General features: G+C 41.9%; 1 protein-coding gene across 1 annotated transcript in view; it reads right to left on the reverse strand.

The window, feature by feature from the left end:
* The window catches only part of LOC137425579 (uncharacterized), a 191,618-nt gene extending 167,492 nt beyond the window's left edge, over positions 1 to 24,126 (reverse strand). The window contains exon 1 of the mRNA XM_078776821.1: positions 24,000 to 24,126. The gene's annotated coding sequence lies outside the window, so the exon portion shown is untranslated. The remainder of the gene's footprint in view (positions 1 to 23,999) is intronic.
* Positions 24,127 to 27,901: the final 3,775 nt, after the last annotated feature.

Consider the following 27,901-nt stretch of genomic DNA (forward strand, 5'->3'; position numbering starts at 1 on the left):
CTTTCATGGTGCGTCGATGCAGAGCAGACTGTCTCCCCCCCCAGAAAGAACAATCACAGGTCCTGGGTTAGTTTTGTAAATAAAAGTAGTGTCAATTGTAAATAATGCTCCCCACCGTCAATGTATAGTTTGAAGACCAATTCCGCAATTCGGTTAGCTGTGGGCGTGAGTCTGTTAGGCAGGGTGCAATGGAGCAGCGGGACACATTTATTTATGTTTTAAAACTGTCGCCCTCAGGGTCAGGTTAAAAGTCGAGGGAACTACACCTACGTGTCACACTAAATTAAAGTTGTAGGCCCGGGCCGTGCCTAAGAGGAGGAGGGTGCATTGTTGCGGATATGAGGATTGTGTTTTTTTTATTGTGTTGTATTGTATAGTAAATTGTTGTAAATATCACCCTCTGTAAAATGTAATGATTCCTTGTAAATACCTCCGTAGTGTAAAGGTCAAAGGGCGTCTCGGTAGTTATTCCATAAACACCACATTGCAGGACCCGATAAAACCCTTGTTCAGTAGCTTATATCTTATTATGTGTCTTAGGGTAAGGCTGTGTCTCCCATTAATTTAAATACTCCATTGCACCAAGTGAAATAAGAGTAGATCCCCTTTCATTTCATTTCAGTGGCCAACTGCACTTTGGGCGGTTTTCTTCAACCACCATTGGCCACGAGGCAGGGTTGGGGAAGAAAGGCGGGTCCCCACCTTGTCAGAGAGGGGAGGAGTGGCCCGGCCCCGAACAACCAACCAAGCATGAGGGGTTTGGTTTGAGAGGGCGGAGGAAGAGCGATCGGGGAGGTTCGCAAAGGTTCAAGGGTGGGGCTATATATAACCCATGAGAGACGCCCCCACAAGAGATGAGTCCAAGAGATGCGCTTTTACTGAGACAAGGAGATGAGTCTGAAAAGAGAGGTCCATGACAAGAGCTGAGTTGTGTGGTTTTGGTCAGAGCTGAGTTGGTCGTCAGGGGTGGTCAGTGGTTGCGTTGAGTGGTTGCGTTGAGTTGTCGGTGGAGAAAGAGTGGTTGGACCAAGAAAGAGAGAGGAGAGAACCGGTCACGCCAGACCCCCCACCAGCACGTCGGCTCCGACCGTGATCCGACCCGTGATCCGACCCGTGATCCGACCCGTGATCCCGCGCACACGACAGGATTGGTGGCATCAGCGGCCGTCGAGGTCCAGCCCGACATCCCGTGCAGGATCAAGCTCCAGCCAGCTCCGTGCCGTCCTCCCCCTCCAGCCACACACCTCCTTCCAGCCAATCCACTCTGCAATTCCCCGTGTGAGTCGTCTTTGTTTGTTCTGTCCTGGGTAGTAACTAAATCTGTATAAGCTAGTAATTTTCACTGTGTCACCTGCGTCTCATGTCCCCTGTAAATAATCGTGACTGCTCTTTTTGCTTGTGTGTAAATAATAATAAATCCCGTTACTCTTCTGTACGTCTTCTTCCTCTTTGCATTCGGTCGCTTTAGAGTTTTCCAGATTGAGTAGCTGTGGCGCGATACGGCCAACGTTGGGTGAATCGGGTTTAGTGGGGAACAACTGTTCGGCCGCGGTTATACCACCGCTCGGTAAAAATAACATCCTAATCCGCGGACCGTAACAATATATATATATATATATATATATATATATATATATATATATATATATATATATATATATATATATATATATATATATATATATATGTATATATGTATGTATATATATATATATATATATATAGATATATATATATATATATATATATATATATATATATATATACATACATACATATACAGTCACGTGAAAAAGTAAGTACACCCCATGTTAAGTTTTGACTTTTTCAACATATTTCAACATACAGGTATTTGATCTTCATTTCAACAATATTGAAAGATAAAGGTGATATAATATAACAAATATCATGAAACATTTACATTTTGTAGTCCATTGTATAATTTAAATAAACATAAATGCAAATTTCACATGTGGAAAAAGTAAGTACACCCCAACATTTATCATTACTTCAAGTACCTAAAATTAGAATCAGGTGCGCCTACTCAGGTGCAAACGATTAGAACATCGTTGGAGAGGATCTTGGAGGAACCTATCTTATTTAAACCTCAGACATTTCGTTTGGTTTGCTCTTTGTTGTTGAAGAGTGCGGCGTCACCATGCCGAGATCAAAAGAGCTCCCTGAGGCCTTCAGAAAGAAGGTTATAGATGCCTACGAGTCAGGGAAGGGATTTAAAAAGATCTCCAAACAATTTGAAATCAATCATTCGACTGTCCGGAAGATCATCTACAAGTGGAGAAGATTCCAAACAACTGCCATCTTGTTCAGGCCAGGCCGCCCCAGCAAGTTCAGCCCGAGAGCAGACCGCAAGATGCTGAAGGAAGTCTCTAAGAACCCCAGAATGTCATCACGGGACCTACAGGTAGCTCTTCCCACTGTTGGTGTCAAAGTGCACGAGTCTACCATTAAAAAGAGGCTGCACAAATTTGATCTACATGGGAGGTGTGCCAGGAGGAAACCTTTGCTGTCCAGAAAGAGCATCAGGGCAAGGCTAAAGTTTGCCAATGAACACCTGGGCAAAGACCAGCACTTCTGGAACAACGTGCTCTGGACAGATGAGTCAAAGGTAGAGCTATTTGGCCACAGTACCAGAAGACATGTTTGGCGAAAACCAAAGACAGCATTTGACCACAAGAACCTGATACCAACTGTAAAGCATGGTGGTGGAAATATTATGGTTTGGGGCAGCTTTGCTGCATCAGGGCCTGGGCTAGCTCACCATCATTGAATCCACTATGAATTCTTCATTGTAGCAGAGGGTGCTTGAGGATAATGTGAGGCCATCTGTCGGAAAGTCGAAGCTCAACCGAAGGTGGACATTGCAACATGAATGACAATGACCCTAAACCTACCAGTAAATCCACCAAGGAATGGCTGAAAAGAAAGAAATGGAGTGTTCTGGAATGGCCAAGTCAAAGCCCGGATCTAAATCCCATCGAGATGTTGTGGGGGGACTTGAAACGAGCTGTGCATGCAAGAAACCCCTCAAACATCGCACAGCTGAAAGAATTCTGCATGGAGGAGTGGGGAAAAATTTCTCCCAGTCGATGTCAGAGACTGGTACACAGTTATAAGAAACGCCTACTTGAGGTTGTTCCTGCCAAAGGGGGCAATACCACCTATGAGAGCCAGGTGTGTACTTACTTTTTCCACATGCGAAATTTGCATTTATGTTTATTTAAATTACACAATGGACTACAAAATGTAAATGTTTCATGATATTTGTTATATTATATCACCGTTATCTATCAATATTGTTGAAATGATGGTCAAATAGCTGTATGTTGAAATATGTTGAAAAAGTCAAAACTTTACATGGGGTGTACTTACTTTTTCACGTGACGATACATCTATATCTATATATATATATATATATCTGTGCAGCGTCTGTCCTGTGTTGTGTTGTCACTGAACTACTTTCTCAAACTTTTGTGAAATCGTACCAAACTTCTGGTATACACATATCTCTCCCGTCGGTATGTCCGAAGGGTATTTTTTTTAAGAAAAAATTTCCAATTTTTTTTATTTTTATTTTTGTGGGAATTATTTTTTTTTAACTTCAATTGTTTATAAAATGTGATATCATGTATATTACAAATACATTTGTGCAAAATAATTGTTTGAATTGTGATTGGTTTAAACCATGACAAAACGGCAACTCGGGTACAGTCATTTATCTATATATCTACACATCTGGGCAGTGTCTATGTTGTCACTTAACGCCTCCCTCAAACTTTTGTTTCCGTGGTTGTGAAGTGTTTTTAATAACGTTGTGGTGGTTTTGAATCACGTGGTGGTGAGGTGTTTTTTAAATGACGTGGTGGTGAGGTGTTTTTTAAATGACGTGGTGGTGAGGTGATTTTAATTTCGTGGCTGTGAAGTGTTTTTTATGTGTTTTATGGCTGAGGTGTTTTCAATTTCGTGGTGGTAAAGTATTTTTATTACGTGTTTTATGGCTGTGGGGTGTTTTTAAATGACGTGGTGGTGAGGTGTTTTTAAATCACATGGTGGTGAGGTGTTTTGAATTATGTGGTGGTGAGGTGTTTTGAATTACTTGGTGGTGAGGTATTTTTAAGTGTCGTGGTGGTTAGGTGTTTTTAATTTCGTGGCTGTGAGGTGTTTTTTTTTTTTTAACATGTTTTATGGCTGTGAGGTGTTTTTAATTTTGTGGTGGTGAGGTGTTTTTATTACGTGTTTTATGGCTGTGAGGTGTTTTTATTACGTGTTTTATGGTTGTGATGTGTTTTTAATTTCGTGGTGGTGAGGTGTTTTTAATTTAGTGGCTGTGAGGTGTTTTTTTATGTGTTTTATGGCTGTGAGGTGTTTTTAATTTTATGGCTGTGAGGTGTTTTTATTTCGTGTTTTATGGCTGTGAGGTGTTTTTATTACGTGTTTTATGGCTGTGCGGTGTTTTTATTACGTGTTTAATGGCTGTGAGGTGTTTTTATTACGTGTTTTATGGCTGTGCGGTGTTTTTAATTTTGTGGTGGTGAGGTGTTTTTATTACGTGTTTTATGGCTGTGAGGTGTTTTTATTACGTGTTTTATGGCTGTGCGGTGTTTTTAATTTTGTGGTGGTGAGGTGTTTTTATTACGTGTTTTATGGCTGTGAGGTGTTTTTATTACGTGTTTTATGGCTGTGCGGTGTTTTTAATTTTGTGGTGGTGAGGTGTTTTTATTACGTGTTTTATGGCTGTGCGGTGTTTTTAATTTTGTGGTGGTGAGGTGTTTTTATTACGTGTTTTATGGCTGTGAGGTGTTTTTATTACGTGTTTTATGGCTGTGCGGTGTTTTTAATTTTGTGGTGGTGAGGTGTTTTTATTACGTGTTTTATGGCTGTGAGGTGTTTTTATTACGTGTTTTATGGCTGTGAGGTGTTTTTATTACGTGTTTTATGGCTGTGCGGTGTTTTTAATTTTGTGGTGGTGTGTATTTATTACGTGTTTTATGGCTGTGAGGTGTTTTTATTACGTGTTTTATGGCTGTGCGGTGTTTTTATTACGTGTTTAATGGCTGTGAGGTGTTTTTATTACGTGTTTTATGGCTGTGCGGTGTTTTTAATTTTGTGGTGGTGAGGTGTTTTTATTACGTGTTTTATGGCTGTGAGGTGTTTTTAATTTCGTGGTGGTGAGGTATTTTTATTACGTGTTTTATGGATGAGGTGTTTTTAATTTCGTAGTGGTGAGGTGTTTTTAATTTCGTGGTGGTGAGGTGTTTTTATTACGTGTTTTATTGCTGTGAGGTGTTTTTATTACGTGTTTGATGGCTGTGAGGTGTTTCTATTACGTGTTTTATGGCTGTGAGGTGTTTTAAATTACTTGGTGGTGAGGTATTTTGAATTACTTGGTGGTGAGGTGTAATCGTCCCAACCTTCCAGTCTGCACCTACCCCTCCCCTATGTGTGTGCTGAGGGGTTCTTTCTTGGAAAAAAAACAAACATTCAACCTAAATCTTCAACCTAAATTGCCTATAAAAATGTAATATCGCAAACACAACAAATACATTTGTGCAAAGTAATTGTTTGTATTAATGATTGGTGTAAATCATGACAACACAGCAACTCAGGTACAGTCATTAGCCTCAGCTAAAATAAGCCCGTTCCTCAGTAACGACGCTTTGTGAGGCGAGCAGAGCCAAGCTAGTGTATGTATATATATATATATATATATATATATATATATATATATATACATATATATATATATATATATCTATATATATATATATATATATATATATATATATATATATATATATATATATATATATATATATATATATATATAATATAACTGTAAGAAATAGTAGAAACTCCAAAGTACGAGCAGGGCGTCTCATTTGTATTGAATAAATAATCGTTAGATTAAATAAGACGCGGACGTAGCTTCAGGACGTCGATCTTTAATTGTCGACAAGCTTTCGACCAACAAAGGTCTTCTTCTGAGTCTACAAAAACAGCAGGCATATATATCAGTCAAGTATGTGTAGTGATATGTGTGTGAGATGTGTGATGTGTGTAGAAAATGCATACAGAAGAAAGAGCCACGCCAAAGTTCACTCACCAGCCCCAAGTTCAACGGAAGTGACCGTTTGGTCACTTTGGTTTGGTTTGGAATCTTGGAAAAATCCTGGGTACGTTATATTGATGACATCCAGTTCATCTGGTCAAAATCCCCCCGTAGTCTCACCCAATTCCAAAATGAATTAAATTTGATTCATCCGACCATCAAGTTCACATTCGACAGCTCACAGTCCGAAGTTCACTTTCTAGACACATCACTCACGCTTCAAAATAACAGACTCGAAACAGAACTATACACCAAACCAACAGACACTCACTCTTACCTTCTCCCTTCTTCATCTCATCCTAAACATACAATTGCAAGCATACCATACAGTCAAGCACTCAGAGTAAGACGCATTTGCTCAACAAAAATGGCAGAAGAAACTTCTCTCTGCCAATTAGAAACACACTTCATTGCAAGAAACTATGACCCTCACTCTGTGAAAGAAGCAATAACCCGAGCAAAACGCATACCGAGAGCAGACCTTCTGACTTACAAACCCAAACCTGCAACTAACCGTGTCCCACTGGTAACCACCTACTCTGCTACCTCATCCCAATTGCCAAGTATTCTGAATAAGGCCCTTCCTCTCCTCCATCAATCAGAAACACTCGGCACCACATTTCCTCAACCTCCACTGACATCATTTCGACGTGGTCGGACACTCAGGGACCTCTTGGTAAAAGCAAAGCACCCACAGCCCCACAACAAAGAAACTAGGATTCCTGGCTTCTATAAATGCACAGCAAACAAATGCATTATTCACAAGCATTTACTAGAAGGAAACAAATTCTGTAGTTCTAGCACTGGACAAAAATTCCCCATCACCTCCTATATGAACTGCAAATCTACATGGGTCATATACCTAATCACTTGCCAAAAGTGCACCAAACAATATGTTGGAAAAACTGAAAATACACTCTACACACGATTTAATAACACCCGGTCAGAAATCAATAACTTCCACACCAGTCAGGGCAAATCTCTACCTTACACGATACACTTTAATCAACCGGATCACTCTATAAATGACATTCAGATCTCTGCCATTGAATCAATCACAAATCGATCACACACCACGATTCTGAAACGTGAGTCCTTTTGGACACATAAACTTCGGACAAAAGTCCCTCATGGCATAAATTTTGATGACTAAAGCATGTTCCCACATCAACCCAATCAAATTGTTAACCGTAACCCATTCATTCATTCATTCATTCATTCATTCATCATTCATTCATTCATTCATTCATCATTCATTCATTCATTCATTCTACCTTTATATGTCATTTATATAAATATATAAATATATTATATGAATATAAATGGGATATGAATATATGCTTGTGTGTTTATGTATGTATATCTCTATATTTGTATATGCACGTGCACCCTAACTGTAACGCAAACGGTCACTTCCGTTGAACTTGGGGCTGGTGAGTGAACTTTGGCGTGGCTCTTCCTTCTGTATGCATTTTCTACACACATCACAAATCTCACACACATATCACCATACATACTTGACTGATATACATGCCTGCTGTTTTTGTAGACTCAGAAGAAGACCTTTGTTGGTCGAAAGCTTGTCGACAATTAAAGATCGACGTCCTGAAGCTACGTCCGCGTCTTATTTAATCTAACGATTATATATATAATATATATATATATATTATTTTTTATTTTTTTTAATATCTTTTTTAATAAACAGGAATTAAATTCCTGCGTGAGGCTAAGTGTGAAAAACTCTGACAACACGGGACTCGAACCAAGGGCCTCCATCAATTTCATGGTGACAGCCCACTGCGCTATTGAGCCAACCGAAATCTCCTCAGATATATATGTAATTTCAAAACATAACTCGTCACAAGTGTGCCTCACTGACTGGGTCCTCATCATCCCGTTTCGGCCCTTCAACCTCGCTATGGTCAGCTAAGGTGGGCCAGCAGGGGCACATACGTCTCCACATGCAGCAGCGACACTTGGATGCGTACATACCCCCAACCCCAGCCAGTGAGAACACATACTAAAACAACAAAACCGCCGCCACTCCCAGAATCCACAACCCCTCACCCACCCAATCACACACCAAAAAAAACCAACTGACCACCTTCCCTTACAACATGCATCACTCAAACAAAAACACATTCATGCAAAACCACCCCCATTCCTGCAAAAAAAAACAAAAAAAACAAACAAAAAAAAACCTCGTTTTTTCATTTCTCTTCCTCACAATTCTCTCTCTTTTATTCACACACACACACACACACACACACACACACACACACACACACACACACACACACACACACACTTAATTAATTGTACAGTATCGGTTGTTCCTAAACTTAAATATAAATAATTTAAAGGATTGTTGTAAATGATGTTAATTTCACAACATCCCATATTCAACGTTATTTAAATTGCAAATCTCACACATAGTTTCTCCACCTAAAGCAGGAACCTTAACCTGCAAGCAATTGACTAGTTTCCCGACTACATGGATCATCAGCTGGCACCGTTCTTCCTCGAGGTTTCGATCCTTTCAGCCCAGGACCTCTCCAAACGGCGGATCCACAACCTCGATCATGGATCCGCATCAATAGATGGTACATCAGTAGATCCACAACCTCAGTTGCGTCCAGGCAGTCAGTCAACCCATCAATGCACCAACATATTGCATCGCACATTTGCTACAGGTCAATAGGTAAACTATATTTGAGGTTTTACATGTAATTAATTCTTTAGTTTCTTTTAACTTGTAACATCTAGCCGTTACTGTTCAATTAATTATATTGTTTGTGGTTTTCATGCTTTGAAATGTAGTTAAACAAATAGAAAATATCATATAAATGTAGTTTAACAAACACATTAAAATCACATCAACAAAGAATAAACATAAAAATATATGAGAAACAGTTTAGTGGATTTCCCACCAAAAAATAAAGACAAATCAGCGGGAGAAGCCTCACCAAAAGAAATGTCAATCACACACACACACACACACACACACACACACACACACACACACACACACACACACACACACACACACACACACACACACACACACACACACACACACACATCTCCATTTCTCTTCCGTGCTCAGTCACTACCCCTTTTGGCTGAAATGAACCACCACCCACAACCTCAACCTGCACCGTTTGACGTGCTTCCATAAACTTCCGCCATATCCAAAGTGAGCCTTTCAAGGTAACCTGGGCCACTTTGTCACACATCCTCCTTCTTTTTGTCCCACACACTCCAAGCCGAGCAAGAAATGCAGAAAAGGAATTGCCAATATACCCTCTATACCCCATCTCAAATGGCTGACAAGAAACTCGCCAACCCTTCTCCCGACACTCAACCTCCAGCTCACTGTAATTTCCTCTCTTCCTCTCGTGCACCTTTTTTTTTTTTTTTTTTTGTATACTGAATCGAGGCTCGTGAAAGAGCTAACATTTACTTCACAAACAAATCAACCAGACAAACAAAACACACAAAAAGAGGGAGCGGAAAACAAGATGGGGAGAGAAGGGGAAGCACACAAACACAACATTTGAGAGCAGGGAGATGTGTGGAAGGGAGAGGGCTTGGGGGGAGGAGGCGTGGGAAGGGGGGGGGGGGGGTGGAGGGAGAAGTATAAAACACAAGGACACCAAGGACTTCCAGGACAGAAGTTGGTATTTCAAAAAAGTGGAATTGGGGTGAAATTAGCGGGGGTAGAAAAGATCACGGTTTTGGATGGGGGAAGATAAGAGATGGTGGTGAACAGCTGTTTTAAAGACCTGGAGGGTGGAGTGGGATTGAAGAGAGTGAGGGAGTTTGTTCCAGAGGCGGGAGAAAAGAGGAATGAAGGAGTGAAGGTGAGCAGAGAGTCTTGATTTTGGCAGTTTGACCATAAGAGGGTTGCAGGCAGATCTTGTGCGACCTGTAGGAATATTTGCGGGACAGAGCCCAGAGAGAGCTGGGGGGGCAAGGCCAGAGGGGGGGGCAAGGCCTCTATGTTCTCTTCCCAAGGTACAGACAACTCCCCCAAGATGACCTGTCTTGTTGCACCTCACCAGATGACAATGTCAGGCCACAACCTTGCCACACAGATGTCCTTTGGGAATACCTATTGTGGTATATACCCCATCGGTCTCCTTCTCCACTTTTTTTTTTTTTTTTTTTTTTTGATACAACGTCGAGGCTCGTGAAAGAGCTAAACTCTCTCTCACTCGATCTCAGCACCTCTTGTTGCACCATCTGCACTACCACCGCCAGCACCTCATCATGCCACCACTTGAATGCTACTGAGCATGCACTCATTGCATGCTGCACCGTTCCCAAACCTCCACACAAAGATCATCTCTCCTCCTGCAACAACCCCCACAATCTCAAGTTTACTGGTGATGGAAGCACATCACAAGTTGCCCGCGACAGGAAACTCAACTATATTGGCTCCATCCTCCAAATCTCTTGCCACTTCAATGTCCACACCCGCACACCTTCCCACCGCATCCAAGCACCTTGCTGTGCCTGACCGACTGCTTTCACATATCTCCCGTCCTCTTCCTTTCTTCTCACCTCCCTCTCAACCATCTTCCTCCTCTCTTTCACACATGCCTTTCCAATTCGCTCATGCTTCATCCACCCCAAGCCATGCTTCCCGTGCTGTACCATCCCCACGACCTCCTCCTGTTGCAACCGCTCCTCCATCTCGTCCACCTCTGCTCTTGCATACCACTTCCGACTTCCCTTCTTCTCTGGGAGAGCATTCTTTACCACTGTATCACTTGAATCTCGCAACATCATGAACTCCCGCACCCTCACCACCTTAAACTCCTCGGTTAATGATGTCAAGGGAAACTGGAGTTTTCCACCCTGACAATAAAAGGCAATGTTTATATCGATTGTCCACATACATACATATATACATATATATATATATCGCACGATATCTCAAGAAGTTATGGACGGATTCGGACGAAATTTGGTGAAGAGTTTGGGTATGTGACAAAGACGAAATGATTAGATTTTGGTGAAGATCCGAAAACGGATCTGGATCTGAGAATTTTTTCAGTGATTCTTCACCATTGAGCGATAAGGCAAAAAAACAATAACTATCTATCGCACGATATCTAAAAATGGTGTGGACAGATTCGGCCAAAACTTTGTGGACAAGTTGGGTGTGTGACAAAGAAGAATTGATTCAATTTTGGTGAAGATTCGAATCCAGATCCGGATCAGATAATTTTTTAATGATTCTTCACCCTTGATTGATGGGGCCAAAACCAATATAAAGCACGATGTCTCAAAAAGTTATGGACTAATTCGGAAGGAAAATGGTGGATAGGTCGGGTGTGTGATAAGGACGAATGGATTTGATTTTGGTGAAGATCCGAATCTAGATCTGTTTACGATAAAAAAATTTAATGAAATGGAGCATGTTTTTCAATTCTGGCAAATCTCACAGTTTCACCTTGCCACTCCAGAAGAGTTAGGACAGCCGAGACGACAGGTGTGTACATTCACCGCTGAGCTGTCTAGTCTTGGTTGGAACCCCAACCCAGCTACAAACTGTCACCCTTGTGTTCACCTGCAAGGCAAAGTCCATAACATCAATGTGTGCGCCGCCTCTTGGATGGACCTTCAGCAGGGTGTCTCGAATGCGAGTGTTAGCTGGTGCCTGGTGGATGTCAAAGATCCCAGAACGTCTTTTGCAAAGAGTAGGCGAGTTATCTCCGACACCTGAACAAATTACAAATACTGCACCTGCTTTTTACCTATATGGGGCACTGCATCAGCGGCACACCTGAACTGCAGACTGGGCATGAGATTGTTGCAATTCATTCCTCGATAAATCAGAACTACACACCCTGCAAGGCCTTTATCCATAGCTCATGGAGTACTGCCGTCCACTATGGGCTGGCGCTCCAGCATCACGTCTGTCTCTCCTGGATTCTGTGGCATTTAAAGATTTGAAAATTATCGGAATCTCCTGCGACGAGGCCGATGCACAAGGTCTGTTGCTGTCATATTGCTGGCAGGTCGATGGTCTCTCCTCCGGTTTAGCTCCTCTCAAAATCCAGGCTGACCGCACTCAACTCTTTTATTTTTCCTTTCTCCTGTTTGTGGAATTGCCTTCGGGATGTCGTTCATTCGGCCCTCTTCCCTCCAGCTCTTCAAACAAGTGGGGAAACACCGTCTCATGCCACCCTCCATCCCTACCTGCATTCCTATCTACCTCCATTAACTCCGCCCACAACCAAACTTCCCTCCTATTTCTTTCTTCCCCTTTCCTGCTCGTTCATTCATTCCCCTGCTTGTTGTATCCCACTGAAGATTTACTGTCAGTATCAATCCATTAACCTCAATTAGCCCTCAGTCACATCACCCTTCCATGAGCCTCGAACTTTTATTTGTACAGATAAGGAATTATAAAATAATCCATGACTTTTCACCGATTCCCACCGACTGAGTCTTTACAACAACCACTTGATATATTTATTAAATTTTCTTTCCTCAGAGTTTGATAATTTATTTATTATCCGATTTAGTACCAGCAGCCACTCCCTCCTCCGCAGGTTTCATGTATGAATTCCTCCATCCTTACATTCCATACTTACTCGAATTCGGCTCATTAATGTAAATAGAACGTTCAAACGAGTTTGGAACACAGCGTCACAACACCTCACGTCACGGCAGTACGGATAGCCGGCTTTCACTCCATTCACGTGTGTGTTATCTGTTGTTGACAGACGCGTGTTCCAGTGTATATGTGCGGTGCGTACACGCGCATACACCACGGATCCATTTACACCGTTCGAATCATTAACCGCATGTGCACGTGTGGTTATCGTGATCAGGCGGTTGTGTCGGAACACGTGCCACGTATTTATGAAAAGAGAGAAAAAAAGAATATGATACAAAACACACGTCTCTGTGTGACGTGCCGAAGGCTGCAGTGTCGATGTGTGGCGGCGGACAAGATAAACAGAGGATTTTATGAACCAAAGGCAGTAATTGAGTATAACGTACAAAGCGTGCGTTTGTGTAAAGACGCGCCAACAAGAACGGCACGTGTGCGTGCGTGACCGTCCGTGTACGATCTCAGTCAGGCCCGAAACTCGAGAACCTCTAGTCCGCGTCCAGGCCGGTATCACGGCTCCGAACCTCGGGTCCGCGTCCAGGCCGGGATCACGGCTCCGAACCTCCGGTCCGCGTCCCGAGCGGGATCACGGCTCCGAACCTCGGGTCCGCGTCCAGGCCGGGTTCACGGCTCCGAACTTCGGGTCCGCGTCCCGGCTGGGATCACGGCTCCGAACCTCGGGTCCGCATCCAGGCCGGGATCACGGCTCTGAACCTCTGGTCTGCGTCCAGGCCGGGATCACAGCTCCGAACCTCGGGTCCGCGTCCCGACTGGGATCACGGCTCCGAACCTCGGGTCCGCGTCCCGGCTGGGTTCACGGCTCCGAACCTCGGGTCCGCGTCCCGGCTGGGTTCACGGCTCCGAACCTCGGGTCCGCGTCCCGGCTGGGTTCACGGCTCCGAACCTCGGGTCCGCGTCCAGGCCAGGATCACGGCTCCGACCTCGGGTCCGTGTCCAGGCCGGGGTCACGGCTCCGAACCTCGGGTCCGCGTCCAGGCCGGGGTCACGGCTCCGAACCTCGGGTCCGCGTCCAGGCCGGGATCACGGCTCCGAACCTCGGGTCACCGTCCCGGCCGGGATCACGGCTCCGAACCTCGGGTCCGCGTCCAGGCCGGGATCACGGCTCCGAACCTCGGGTCCGCGTCCAGGCCGGGATCACGGCTCCGAACCTCCGGTCCGCGTGCAGGCCGGAATCACGGCGCCGAACCTCGGGTCCGCGTCCAGGCCAGGATCACGGCTCCGAACCTCGGGTCCGAGTCCAGGCCGGGATCACGGCTCCGACCTCGGGTCCGCGTCCAGGCCGGGGTCACGGCTCCGAACCTCGGGTCCGCGTCCTGGCCGGGGTCACGGCTCCGAACCTCGGGTCCGCGTCCAGGCCGGGATCACGGCTCCGAACCTCGGGTCAGCGTCCCGGCCGGGATCACGGCTCCGAACCTCGGGTCCGCGTCCAGGCCGGGATCACGGCTCCGAACCTCCGGTCCGCGTGCAGGCCGGAATCACGGCACCGAACCTCGGGTCCGCGTCCAGGCCAGGATCGCGGCTCCGAACCTCGGGTCCGCGTCCAGGCCGGGGTCACGGCTCCGAACCTCGGGTCCGCGTCCTGGCCGGGGTCACGGCTCCGAACCTCGGGTCCGCCTCCAGGCCGGGGTCACGGCTCCGAACCTCGGGTCCGCCTCCAGGCCGGGGTCATGGCTCCGAACCTCGGGTCCGCGTCCAGGCCGGGGTCACGGCTCCGAACCTCGGGTCCGCGTCCAGGCCGGGGTCACGGCTCCGAACCTCCGGTCCGCGTCCCGGCCAGGATCACGGCTCCGAACTTCGGGTCCGCGTCCCGGCCGGGATCACGGCTCCTAACCTCGGGTCCGCGTCCCGGCTGGGATCACGTCTCCGAGCCTCGGGTCCGCGTCCCGGCTGGGTTCACGGCTCCGAACCTCGGGTCCGCGTCCAGGCCGGGATCACGGCTCCGAACCTCGGGTCCGCGTCGAGGCCGGGTCACGGCTCCGAACCTCGGGTCTGCGTCCAGGGTCACGGCTCCGAACCTCGGGTCCACGTCCCGGCTGGGATCACGGCTCCGAACCTCAGATCCGCGTCCAGGCCGGGATCACGGCTCCGAACCTCGGGTCCACGTCCCGGCTGGGATCACGGCTCCGAACCTCAGATCCGCGTCCAGGCCGGGATCACGGCTCCGAACCTCGGGTCCACGTCCCGGCTGGGATCACGGCTCCGAACCTCAGATCCGCGTCCAGGCCGGGATCACGGCTCCGAACCTCGGGTCCGCGTCCTGGCTGGGATCACGGCTCCGAAAGCTCGGGTCCGCGTCCTGGCCGGGATCACGGCTCTGAACGTCGGGTCCGCGTCCCGGCTGGGATCACGGCTCCGCTCCCAGTTCCATCTGTGCATGTTCGGGATCACGGCTCCGCTCCCGGTACCAAAGTTCGAGTTTGTTTCAAACAACCTCGACGTGCATGTCAGGCTACTAAGTACGTGTCGCTCGTACAACGCACGCACAACCCGAGCGCCGCGCGTTTAATTTCACGACAAAGCGCGCCCAGGTCGGATTTACGGATCATCGGGAGTATTCGCTGCACCTGGGATCCGATTTAAAGCGAATAAACAGACCCTCCGTGCCCCGATTAAACGCACAGGCACCCTGCACCTGCGCCACAGTTTAGGAACCCATGAGGGTCAACGTTCCACTAAACGTCGTGTGCGGGACTTGAACCTGCAGCGGCCGAGCCCGTGCGTTTGTGTTATTTAATGTACTCTATTATATACATTAAACACGTGCTGTACCATATGGCATATAATATAGAAGACGTAGGAGGGCGGGGTCAAATGACGTCACGATACAGCACACGCCTTAAACCAGTTGGGATGTGCAATGTGCTTGCGTGATTCAAGTGAACACGTGGAAGGGTACGGATAGTAGGGTGTGGAAAGGAGAACGACACAGTCCGATAGCAGATCTTGTGGGTGCACCCTACACCAGCCGGTGCACCCTACTGGGGATGGTGTGCTCCAAACGGAAGATCAGAGCCGTGAGTGGTGCATGGAGGGAAGGGTCATTTTATCATGAGGGCTGCAAAATGGGAGTGATGGCACACTGGGAATCTGGGATTGCTGTTTTACGATGAATGAGGTATGGAGGAGGTGATCACTCCCTCGGGTTAAAGTTCATGTTCTCGGTGGTCACAAAACGGAGGTGCACGCCATTCCAGTGACGTGCGTCGCAGCAGGTACCCCAAGCGATCGAGCTTCATATAGCGAAATACAACAGGTGATTGGTAGGTCTGTGGCCAGAAGCACAAAATTTACGAAATCACTACTTTGCACCTTCTTGTTGAACAACGTGGCATTTTCCTTCGGAGTCCTCGTGATTGTGAAGACCATTCCCTTGAGTAGCCCAGGCACGGGACGGTAAACAAACCGTGACGTCATCCTCCTCTCCGCATGAACCACTCTCTGCGCACGTGGATCAAACCGCGTGTTCTCCAAACTTTAAAACTTTCAGTGTTCAGGAAGAGTAATCGACGATGGATGTGCAAACTCACGTGCGCGCGCGTACCACGTGACTGTTCCTTAAATGGTAGTAAACATGGTTTTTTTAACGACGGCTTAACTCAACAACACCTGGTGTTGGCCTAATGGTTAGGGCGGCGGGCTTGGGATCCTATAGGTCCTGAGTTGGAATCCCGTTGAATTAACGCCAGGTGGGGTTGACTCAACCTGTCATCCCTCCGATGTCGGGAAAATGAGTACCAGATAACTGCTTACAGAGAGGCATTGCATCAGCGGTTCTGAAAATGATGCAACCAGCAGCAGGGTGGCCACCCATCCCAACAACTGGATGCGTCATAGTGTCACGATTTGACGTGATGACGCTATCAGTCTGGCAATTTCGGAAAAGCCTGGATCGGACATCACGTCGATTGGTCTAGTCCGCACCGTCAGGGTCATGAATTTTGCTCTGTGGGTCACGCCCTGTGCAATAACTATCATATTAATAAACAATCATAATAGCGATGTATTGCAATAATAATTTCAGGATTAACTACTAACAGCACGTGATGACGTCGCGACGTTGCTAAATCATGGTCTTTTAACATCTCTGAGAACACTTGAATAAACACAATCCAGGCACAGAGCCTTCCATGTCACTTGTTGCTTTTGATGTACACGTCACGTGACGTGCTATAGACCGCTCCTCTAACCGTAATTATACATCCCATGTTACGTTATTACAGTAAGTTCTCCTACAACGTCGTTAGTCCCCAAAACGTGCGACGTTGTAGGAAACAACGTTGTTGGGAACGAATTTCCCATTTAAATTGATGTAAAATAACACTGAACGTGTCCCAAGTCAAAAATTTTAATGAGGCGAAAACAACCATATTTTTTAGTCTTTACATTAAACATCATCCTAATCATAACATAAAATACCAAACAAACAAAATAAATAAAAGCATGATATAGGTAACAAAAAAGTAACAAGTGAAGCACTCACCGACGGTGGTCGTTCACGATGAGGCTAAGAGGCTGATTTTACTTATTTTGATTCTCGATCCGCATAAGCAGCATCCGCTCCATCTTCTTCATCACGTGGCCACGAGGCAGGCTCGCTCTTTTCGCCGTTAACTGTGTCACATAGTTGATGCTTTGTTTAATCTCGTCGGCGAGATGGTCCGCACGGTCGTTATTGGCAGGCAGAGATCTGGCAAAGACTACTGCCCTCTCACGTCTCAATGTCCATCTTGGTCTCCAAGGACGCGATTTCCTCTGCTTCTTGGCTCATTGTCCCTACTTTGCTTCTTGGCTCATTGTCCGACGTATTAGCAAGACGTTTATCACTCATGGGTGATGTTCGTGCAAATTCACTTCACAAAAGAAACAGTGTAAGTTCACTGCGTGGACTGCTGAACAAATACTGACGTTGCATGGGTATGATCTGTTCTTCCACCTCTCGTCGCTTTACATCCTCACGTGTACGGTAGATATACTGTACCAACCACCTGGGATGCTGATCCGTTGGCGCAAGTACTTCCTAATTCTGCGTGGGAGGGAGGAAAGTCGAAAAATGCAGCGCACTGATGTGAACCAACGACGTTATATGGAAGCATTACGACGATGTTGGAAAAGTGTTCCCCTATTGGTTGAAGACATTATAGCGAAACGATGTTGTTAGAAGCGACGTTATAGGATAACTTGCTGTACTCCCATCAAATATTATTATACATTCAGTGTAATGTTACTTGTAGGCCAGCACCTGTGGGAGCCGCATGGGCATAGACATATATGACTGCACACCTTGAGTTAGATGGCGCATGTAGAGTTTTCCAAAATGGGTGCTGACAATTCAGCAGATCCTGAAATGATGTAAATTAAACAATTTATTTACTTCACATAATATGTAAATACATGTCCATGCACATGTGAAATAGTTTGTTTTTATAAATCCTGTATGTGCACACTAATGAGCCTTGAAAATCCTTGAAAATTCTTGAAACCTCAGGCGAAAACTGAAATTACGTCCAACAACTTTCCATTTTTTTGCCGGTGCACAGCATAAAAGGCCATAAAACTAAAAGGCCATCAAAAGGACAGCCTGGAGTTGTTGTTTTTATTAAATACTTAAATATTAATCATGACTTCTTTTCTCAGCATGGGTTGTAATTAAAACATACCTTTCTTTCATAATAGATGACGTGTTGTTCAATTTTCAAATATACATGAACTCAGAAGTCCTCTTGAGTGCAAAAAATGTTTATTTTGGTGGTGTATAGGCAATTAACCACGGCCTCAATCACTCCCAAAAATAACATGTATTTCCTCATTTCCTCTGCATGGGCTGTAATTAAAACATACCTTTTGTTCATGATAGATGACATTTTACTCAGTCTTCAACTGTGCACCAGAGGCCTGATGCCTAAAACCCTGGGTCTGAAGCCTGAAGCCGATAAGTAAAGTTCAAAATGGCGGACGTATGATTTGATTTTTTTTCAGGTTACAATTGTGGGTGGAGTCAGGCTAGTGAGCTAAGCTCCGCCCTGGACAGCGAGAGCTTCACAGATTCAGAGCAACTAGCGGAGAATATTATACTGTAGTGGATAATTACTTCCTGTTTAATGTTACTATACATCCAATATAATGCTATTACTCCTGATATAATGTTATTTCACCAAATCTAATATAATTACCCCGTCTAATGTTATAATCTTACTATAATTCACCAAATGTCCGTCCGTCTGTCTGTCCGTTCGAAGGTACCGCAAAAACGGCTGAACCGATCACAACGATATTTTTGGTGGGTATTCCTGGGATCTCCTGGAGTAAAATAGGGTATATTGTTTTCCCAATTTCAGCGTTGGCCTCCAGCATTTTCAGGTTTGGACTCCCGCATAACGTTATTTTCCCAGGTGCTGCACAAACGGCTGCACCGATCGCTGCTCGGCTGCACCGATCGGACTCAGTGACCTCGGACAAAGACCTTTTATAAGGACATGGGTTGAATCCCTGCTTGGCAGAATGCCAACCCCCTCCCCACCATCACGCTCGTCTCTCCAACTCACAATCCCACGAGATATGCGGAAAGGATGACCCAAAACCAATTATCTTCTTTTTGATTCATATATAATCATTAAAAGTAAATAATGACCTCCGCCAAAGTTCAAATGACGTGGGTTTAATCTCTACATGAGAGAATTCCACATAACTATTTGGGCAGTGTATAAGCTAACAGATCGCTGTCTCCATCGATCATGCCAAGGCCGTAACCCCTATCGGCTCAAAATCCTTTTAACTGTTGACTTGGTAGTTTGTACAATGAAGGAAACATTAACAATGTTGTTAAAAGTTTATTTTGTGATTAATTTGTGATTGTAGTTATGTTGTTTGGAATGAAAAAAGATATCGAGTTGAAGTAAATGACGACATGCCGTGATGGTTTCTACCTTCTAAACGTGAACTTCACGGATCGCCATATGCAGATTCGCCACGGGTCCACGATCGATGTTTCTATACGTGAACGTACCCTACCCGTTTGTTTGCGAATGGGTACGTTTTTCATGGAAGTCCTTCACGAACTTGCTGTCCATGTCTGACGCGCGACTGAGAGTGTTACAGGAATGTGGAATTTATTGGTTTCATGCTTTAGCATTCGCCTTATCTGCATTGCCTGTTTGCTTCCGGCCCCTACACGTGCGTAACGCAGGTATCTCACTAGTACATCTAATGTTACCATGTTGTACACATCCTGTCTAATGTGATTATATCCCATCTAATGTTAATACATTCATCTCATGTTATTATACATCCCATGCAATGTTCTTACACACCATTTAATGTTATTATACATCTCATATGAATGTATAGTCAAATGTTATTACTCCCCGTTTAATATGAATACATCTCGTGTAATATTTTTACTCTCCGTCAAAAGGTAGGCCCTATCACATCCTGTTCGGATAAAACTTTTATCTTCGTTTCTGCCACACCGTATCATTAGTCGTTACACAAGTGTAGCTACATACCCGAGGCAGGGATCCGAACACCCGTCATGGAATATGAATGGGATCAAACTCTACCTAAGTACCCAAAACGTTCTCAAAGCTTTTCCCCATGGCGCGAAATGGAGAATCTCAATATGGCGTCGATTTCTCCTCTTAGGTTCATCTGAATGCAGAATTGCGTTTAGCTACATGTGGAATGGTGTAAAAGTCGTTTATCCTTTCAGGTTTGTGTGAGGGTTGTAGTTAGTTGTAGAAAATAGTGTAAAGGTGGTTTATCCTCTCAAGTTAATATGAAGATGGTGCAAAAGGTGAGAAAGTAACACAAACGGTTGTACCACAAATCCTCCGCTACTCGAGGTTAATTTACTCTTTTTGTAAAGAATTTTAATATAAAGTAAATAAAAATCACGGATTCACGAACAAACCGCCTTTTTCGTCCATCAAGTGTGGGTTTCAAGCCACCCAAAGCACGTCACAAACAAGATTATAACAATTATAACATGTATAATCTCCTCACGCACGAGTACGCTCGAGTACGCGAGTACACCATTGTAACAAAAAGTACCGCGGAGAGGTTACCCCTAATGCACGAATCATGCACAGTCGGTAAAGTTTGTGCCTGACGGTCCAACATCGCCACGGAAGGAGGAGGAGGTAAATTGCCAGGAAGAACGACTTGAATGGGAGGATTTGGAGATTAGGCAGGGTGTGTGGAAAGAAGCAGTGGAAGGCGGGTGTGAGATAATGATGGTGGTGTGTGTGTGTGTGTGTGTGTGTGTGTGTGTGTGTGTGTGTGTGTGTGTGTGTATGTGTGTGCACATGCATGTGGAATGAAGGAGAGTGGGGTGGGAGAGTGCTAGAGGAGTAGGAGGTGGTTGCATGTTGTTTAAAGATAGAGGGTGGGACACTAATGTGACATGAGCTAACCTATCCTTAGAGGTTATCGAGGTCAACTTTATAAAAAGCACAATGATTGATAAAAACACGCCGATTTATGAAAGTGCGCTGATTGATAAAAGTAGAGAGATATATAAAGGTACAGATGATTATAAACCTATTAGGTTTTGATAAAAGTGCATGACATTAGAAATGCAAGGGTAGTCTCAGTACAGTGATTGATAAAGGTATGCTAATTTATAAAAGTACGCCGATTTATAAAAGTACGGTGATTTATAAAAGTACGGTGATTTATAAAAGTACGGTGATTTATAAAAGTATAGTGGTTTATAAAAGTATAGTGGTTTATATAAGTACAGTGATTTATAAAACCACGCTGATTTATAAAAGTATAGCGGTTTATAAAAGTATAGTGGTTTATATAAGTACAGTGATTTATAAAACCACGCTGATTTATAAAAGTATAGCAGTTTATAAAAGTATAGTGGTTTGCAAAAGTACGGTGATTTATAAAAGTACGGTGATTTATAAAAGTATAGTGGTTTATAAAAGTATAATGATTTATAAAAGTACGGCGATTTATAAAAGTATAGTGGTTTATAAAAACACGTTGATTGATAAAAGTACGGTGGGTGATTTGTAAAAGTGTGTTGATTTATAAAAGTATAGGCATAATGGTTTATAAAAGTAGAGTGATCTTAGACCGTACGCCGATTTATAAAAGTATAGTGGTTTATAAAAACACGTTGATGTCTAAAAGTACACCGATTTGTAAAAGGACGCTGATTTATAAAAGTACAGTGATTTATAAAAGTACGGTGATTTCCAAAAGTACGTTCATTGATAAAAGTATAACAGTTTACAAAAGTAGACTGATATATAAAAGTACAGTGATTTATAAAAGTACGGTGATTTCCAAAAGTACGTTCATTGATAAAAGTATCATGGTTTATAAAAACATGGTGATTTCTAAAAGTACGCTGATATACAAAAGTACGCTGATTGATAAAAGTATCATGGTTTATAAAAACATGGTGATTTCTAAAAGTACGCTGATATACAAAAGTACGCTGATTGATAAAAGTATAGTGGTTTATAAAAGTACAGTGATTTTTTAAAAGACGTTGATTTATAAAAGTACGGTGATTTGTAAAAGGACGCTGATTTATAAAAGTATTATGGTCTTTAAAAGTACGGTGATCTTAGACAGTACGCCGATTTATAAAAGTATAGTGGTTTATAAAAACACGTTGATTTCTAAAAGTACGCCAATTTGTAAAAGGACGCTGATTTATAAAAGTTCGTTCATTGATAAAAGTATCACGGTTTATAAAATACACTGATGTATAAACGTTTGGTGATTTATAAAAGTACATTCAATGATAAAAGTGTCATGGTTTATAACAAGAGAAAAATGACCACAGTGTGGTCACCAGCTGCTACGTGTAGAATCATGAGGATATCCGTTGCAATATGCGCTACCAAATTAGACCAGTCATTAAATTATACGCATGCGCGATTTTAGTCCACGATGTTCTTACCTCATACCAACGCACGTCCGAGTGTATGCGCATGCAATATTCAATAATTACACCTAATTTGTGTCAAGTTCTGTGAAACGACATTGATATGAAAACATTCATGTTGTCTTTGTTGCTAAATTTATTTTGGTTTCTTCAAACAAATCGCGATTTTAGTCCGCGATGTTCTTATCGCATACCAACGCACATCCGAGTGTATGCGCATGCGCTATTCAAAAAGGCACCCCAACAACAAGAACAACAACGAGGTCCTCTTATAGAGCTGCTCGTCGCAGCTAAAAACATGGTGATTTTTAAAAGTACGCTGATACACAAAAGCAAGCCGATTGACAAAAGTACATTCATTGATAAAAGTATCACGGTTTATAAAAGTACACTGATGTATAAAAGTTTGGTGATTTATAAAAGTACATTCATTGATAAAAGTATCACGGTTTATAAAAGTACACTGATGTATAAAAGTTTGGTGATTTATAAAAGTACATTCATTGATAAAAGTATCACGGTTTATAAAAGTACACTGATGTATAAAAGTTTGGTGATTTATAAAAGTACATTCATTGACAAAAGTATCACGGTTTATAAAAACACGGTGCTTTATAAAAATACGCTCATTTATAAAGTTACGGTGATTGACAAAAGTACGTTCATTGATAAAAGTATCGTGCTTTACAAAAGTATAGTGGTTTATAAAAGTACGTTGATTCCTAAAAGTACGCTCATTAATAAAAGTATGGATGATTATAAACCTATTAGGTATTGATTTAAAAAAAAATCATGTCATTGTAAAAGCAAGGGTTGTGAAGTACCGTGATTTACAAAAGTCCAGGTTATTATGAAAGCACGAATGCTTTTGAAAGTGCGTTGACAAGTGTGTACATAACTAACATAAACTTTATAAATGTAATTGTGTAGCTTTTTTCAAAGTACGAATGAGTAACAAAAGTGCCGCCATGAATATAAAAGTATCGGTTGTACTGAAAGTATGGTGAATGATAAAAGCCCGATAAATGCTAACACTACGGTGAATAATAAAAGTACGAATGATTTTCATAATAATAATGCAGGTGGTAGATAAAGGTGCAGAAGCTTCATGAAAGTACCGGTAATTGATAAAAGTGATTTTGTGATTATATCAATCAATTATTCAGAAAAGTAAGATGAATACAATGAAAGTATTTTGATTATTGAAAGTATCAATGTTTTAGGATAATGTACATTAGCAATTTAGGAGGAGAAATAGAGCTGTAAATGAACAGTATAATCAGAAACGGTGAACGATCTCTGGACGAAGCACTTACCCTTGGTTGTTGCCAATCGTGCCTCGCTCCTCGCGCTTCAATTCACTCGCTCGCACTCAATGTCCCCTCACTCCTCGACTCGCTCACCACACTTACTCACAGCACCTCTCTCTCCCCGCGTGTTTGTGACCGCGAGCGCGCGCGCTCACCCAGGTGCCGCGAGAGGGGGTGCGGCACAAACGGCGATTCGGACTCTTCTTCCTATTATCAATCGTGTTCAATTGTTATTCCTCTAACTCCTCCGAGTCGCTCAATTATTCGCGCTGGAATTTGTGGCCCATGTGTGTGTGAGAACACCTCGTGATGTTTGCAGATGTTACACCGATTAGTTCTACTTTTTCAGCGTTTTCCCGAGGTGTGTGACGTCTTCGAGCCCGGGCTGAAGGCAGGGACAGAAAAAAGCATGAACATCTCTTGTGTTTGTCGTATCCACTTCAGTCTGTGCGATGAGCGTGCCTTATCGCTCAAACAAAGAACTTTGTCCTTGCTCTGCGTTCCCTGCTCGTGTTTATAAACTTGCATCGCTTGCTTCGTATTTCCAACTAAGCATTTTTGTCTTGTGATCCTGAAAGGCGCAGGTTGGAATCCTGTCTACTGCCCAACATTGTTCATTCCTATAATATTCTTGGAAATCACGTAAAAGTGCATTTATATCTCGTAATATGCTTTTTATCCATAACAACGTGCTTTAATATCTCATAATATCCATGATATTCACGTAAAAGTGCATTTATATCTCGTAATATGCTTGTTATCCATAACAACGTGCTTTGATATCTCATAATATCCATGATATTCACATAATAGTGCATTTATATCTCGTAATATGCTTGTTATCCATAACAACGTGTTTTGAAATCTCATAATATCCATGATATTCATATAATAGTGCATTTATATCTCGTAATATGCTTGTTATCCATAACAACGTGCTTTGAAATCGCATAATATCCATGATATTCATATAATAGTGCATTTATATCTCGTAATATGCTTGTTATCCATAACAACGTGCTTTGATATCTCATAATATCCATGATATTCACATAATAGTACATTTATATCTCGTAATATGCTTGTTATCCATAACAACATGCTTTGATATCTCATAATATCCATGATATTCACATAATAGTGCATTTATATCTCGTAATATGCTTGTTATCCATAACAACGTGCTTTGATATCTCATAATATCCATGATATTCACATAATAGTGCATTTATATCTCGTAATATGCTTGTTATCCATAACAACATGCTTTGATATCTCATAATATCCATGATATTCACATAATAGTGCATTTATATCTCGTAATATGCTTGTTATCCATAACAACATGCTTTGATATCTCATAATATCCATGATATTCATATAATAGTGCATTTATATCTCGTAATATGCTTGTTATCCATAACAACGTGCTTTAATATCTCATAATATCCATGATATTCACGTAAAAGTACATTTATATCTCGTAATATGCTTGTTATCCATAACAACGTGCTTTGAAATCGCATAATATCCATGATATTCACATAATAGTGCATTTATATCTCGTAATATGCTTGTTATCCATAACAACGTGCTTTGAAATCTCATAATATCCATAATATTCATATAATAGTGCATTTATATCTCGTAATATGCTTGTTATCCATAACAACGTGATTTGAAATCGCATAATATCCATGATATTCATATAATAGTGCATTTATATCTCGTAATATGCTTGTTATCCATAACAAGGTGCTTTGAAATCTCATAATATCCATGATATTCATCTAATAGTACATTTATATCTCGTAATATGCTTGTTATCCATAACAACGTGCTTTGAAATCTCATAATATCCATGATATTCATATGATAGTGCATTTATATCTCGTAATATGCTTGTTATCCATAACAACGTGCTTTGATATCTCATAATATCCATGATATTCACATAATAGTACATTTATATCTCGTAATATGCTTGTTATCCATAACAACGTGCTTTGAAATCTCATAATATCCATGATATTCATATAATAGTGCATTTATATCTCGTAATATGCTTGTTATCCATAACAACGTGCTTTGATATCTCATAATATCCATGATATTCATATAATAGTACATTTATATCTCGTAATATGCTTGTTATCCATAACAACGTGCTTTGAAATCTCATAATATCCATGATATTCATCTAATAGTACATTTATATCTCGTACTATGCTTGTTATCCATAACAACGTGCTTTGATATCTCATAATATCCATGATAATCATATAATAGTGCATTTATATCTCATAATATGCTTGTTATCCATCACAACGTGCTTTGATATCTCATAATATCCATGATATTCATATAATAGTGCATTTATATCTCGTAATATGCTTGTTATCCATAACAACGTGCTTTGATATCTCATAATATCCATGATATTCATATAATAGTGCATTTATATCTCGTAATATGCTTGTTATCCATAACAACATGCTTTGAAATCTCATAATATCCATGATATTCATATAATAGTGCATTTATATCTCGTAATATGCTTGTTATCCATAACAACGTGCTTTGAAATCTCATAATATCCATGATATTCATATAATAGTGCATTTATATCTCGTAATATGCTTGTTATCCATAACAACGTGCTTTGAAATCGCATAATATCCAAGATATTCATATAATAGTGCATTTATATCTCGTAATATGCTTGTTATCCATAACAACGTGCTTTGATATCTCATAATATCCATGATATTCATATAATAGTACATTTATATCTCGTAATATGCTTGTTATCCATAACAACGTGCTTTGAAATCTCATAATATCCATGATATTCATATAATAGTGCATTTATATCTCGTAATATGCTTGTTATCCATAACAACGTGCTTTGAAATCTCATAATATCCATGATATTCATATAATAGTGCATTTATATCTCGTAATATGCTTGTTATCCATAACAACGTGCTTTGAAATCGCATAATATCCATGATATTCATATAATAGTGCATTTATATCTCGTAATATGCTTGATATCCATAACAACGTGCTTTGAAATCACATAATATCCATGATATTCACATAATAGTGCATTTATATCTCGTAATATGCTTGTTATCCATAACAACGTACTTTGAAATCTCATAATATCCATGATATTCATATAATAGTGCATTTATATCTCGTAATATGCTTGTTATCCATAACAACGTGCTTTGAAATCGCATAATATCCATGATATTCATATAATAGTGCATTTATATCTCGTAATATGCTTGTTATCCATAACAAGGTGCTTTGAAATCTCATAATATCCATGATATTCATCTAATAGTACATTTATATCTCGTAATATGCTTGTTATCCATAACAACGTGCTTTGAAATCTCATAATATCCATGATATTCATATAATAGTGCATTTATATCTCGTAATATGCTTGTTATCCATAACAACGTGCTTTGATATCTCATAATATCCATGATATTCATATAATAGTGCATTTATATCTCGTAATATGCTTGTTATCCATAACAACGTGCTTTGAAACCTCATAATATCCATGATATTCACATAATAGTGCATTTATATCTCGTAATATGCTTGTTATCCATAACAACGTGCTTTGAAATCTCATAATATCCATGATATTCATATAATAGTGCATTTATATCTCGTAATATGCTTGTTATCCATAACAACGTGCTTTGAAATTGCATAATATCCATGATATTCATATAATAGTGCATTTATATCTCGTAATATGCTTGTTATCCATAACAACGTGGTTTGAAATCTCATAATATCCATGATATTCACAAAATCGTGCATTTATATCTCGTAATATGCTTGTTATGCATAACAACGTGCTTTGAAATCTCATAATA

The sequence above is a fragment of the Myxine glutinosa genome, chromosome 4 (genome assembly GCF_964187855.1).
Source record: "Myxine glutinosa chromosome 4, kmMyxGlut1.1, whole genome shotgun sequence".
NCBI classification, from domain to species: domain Eukaryota; kingdom Metazoa; phylum Chordata; class Myxini; order Myxiniformes; family Myxinidae; genus Myxine; species Myxine glutinosa.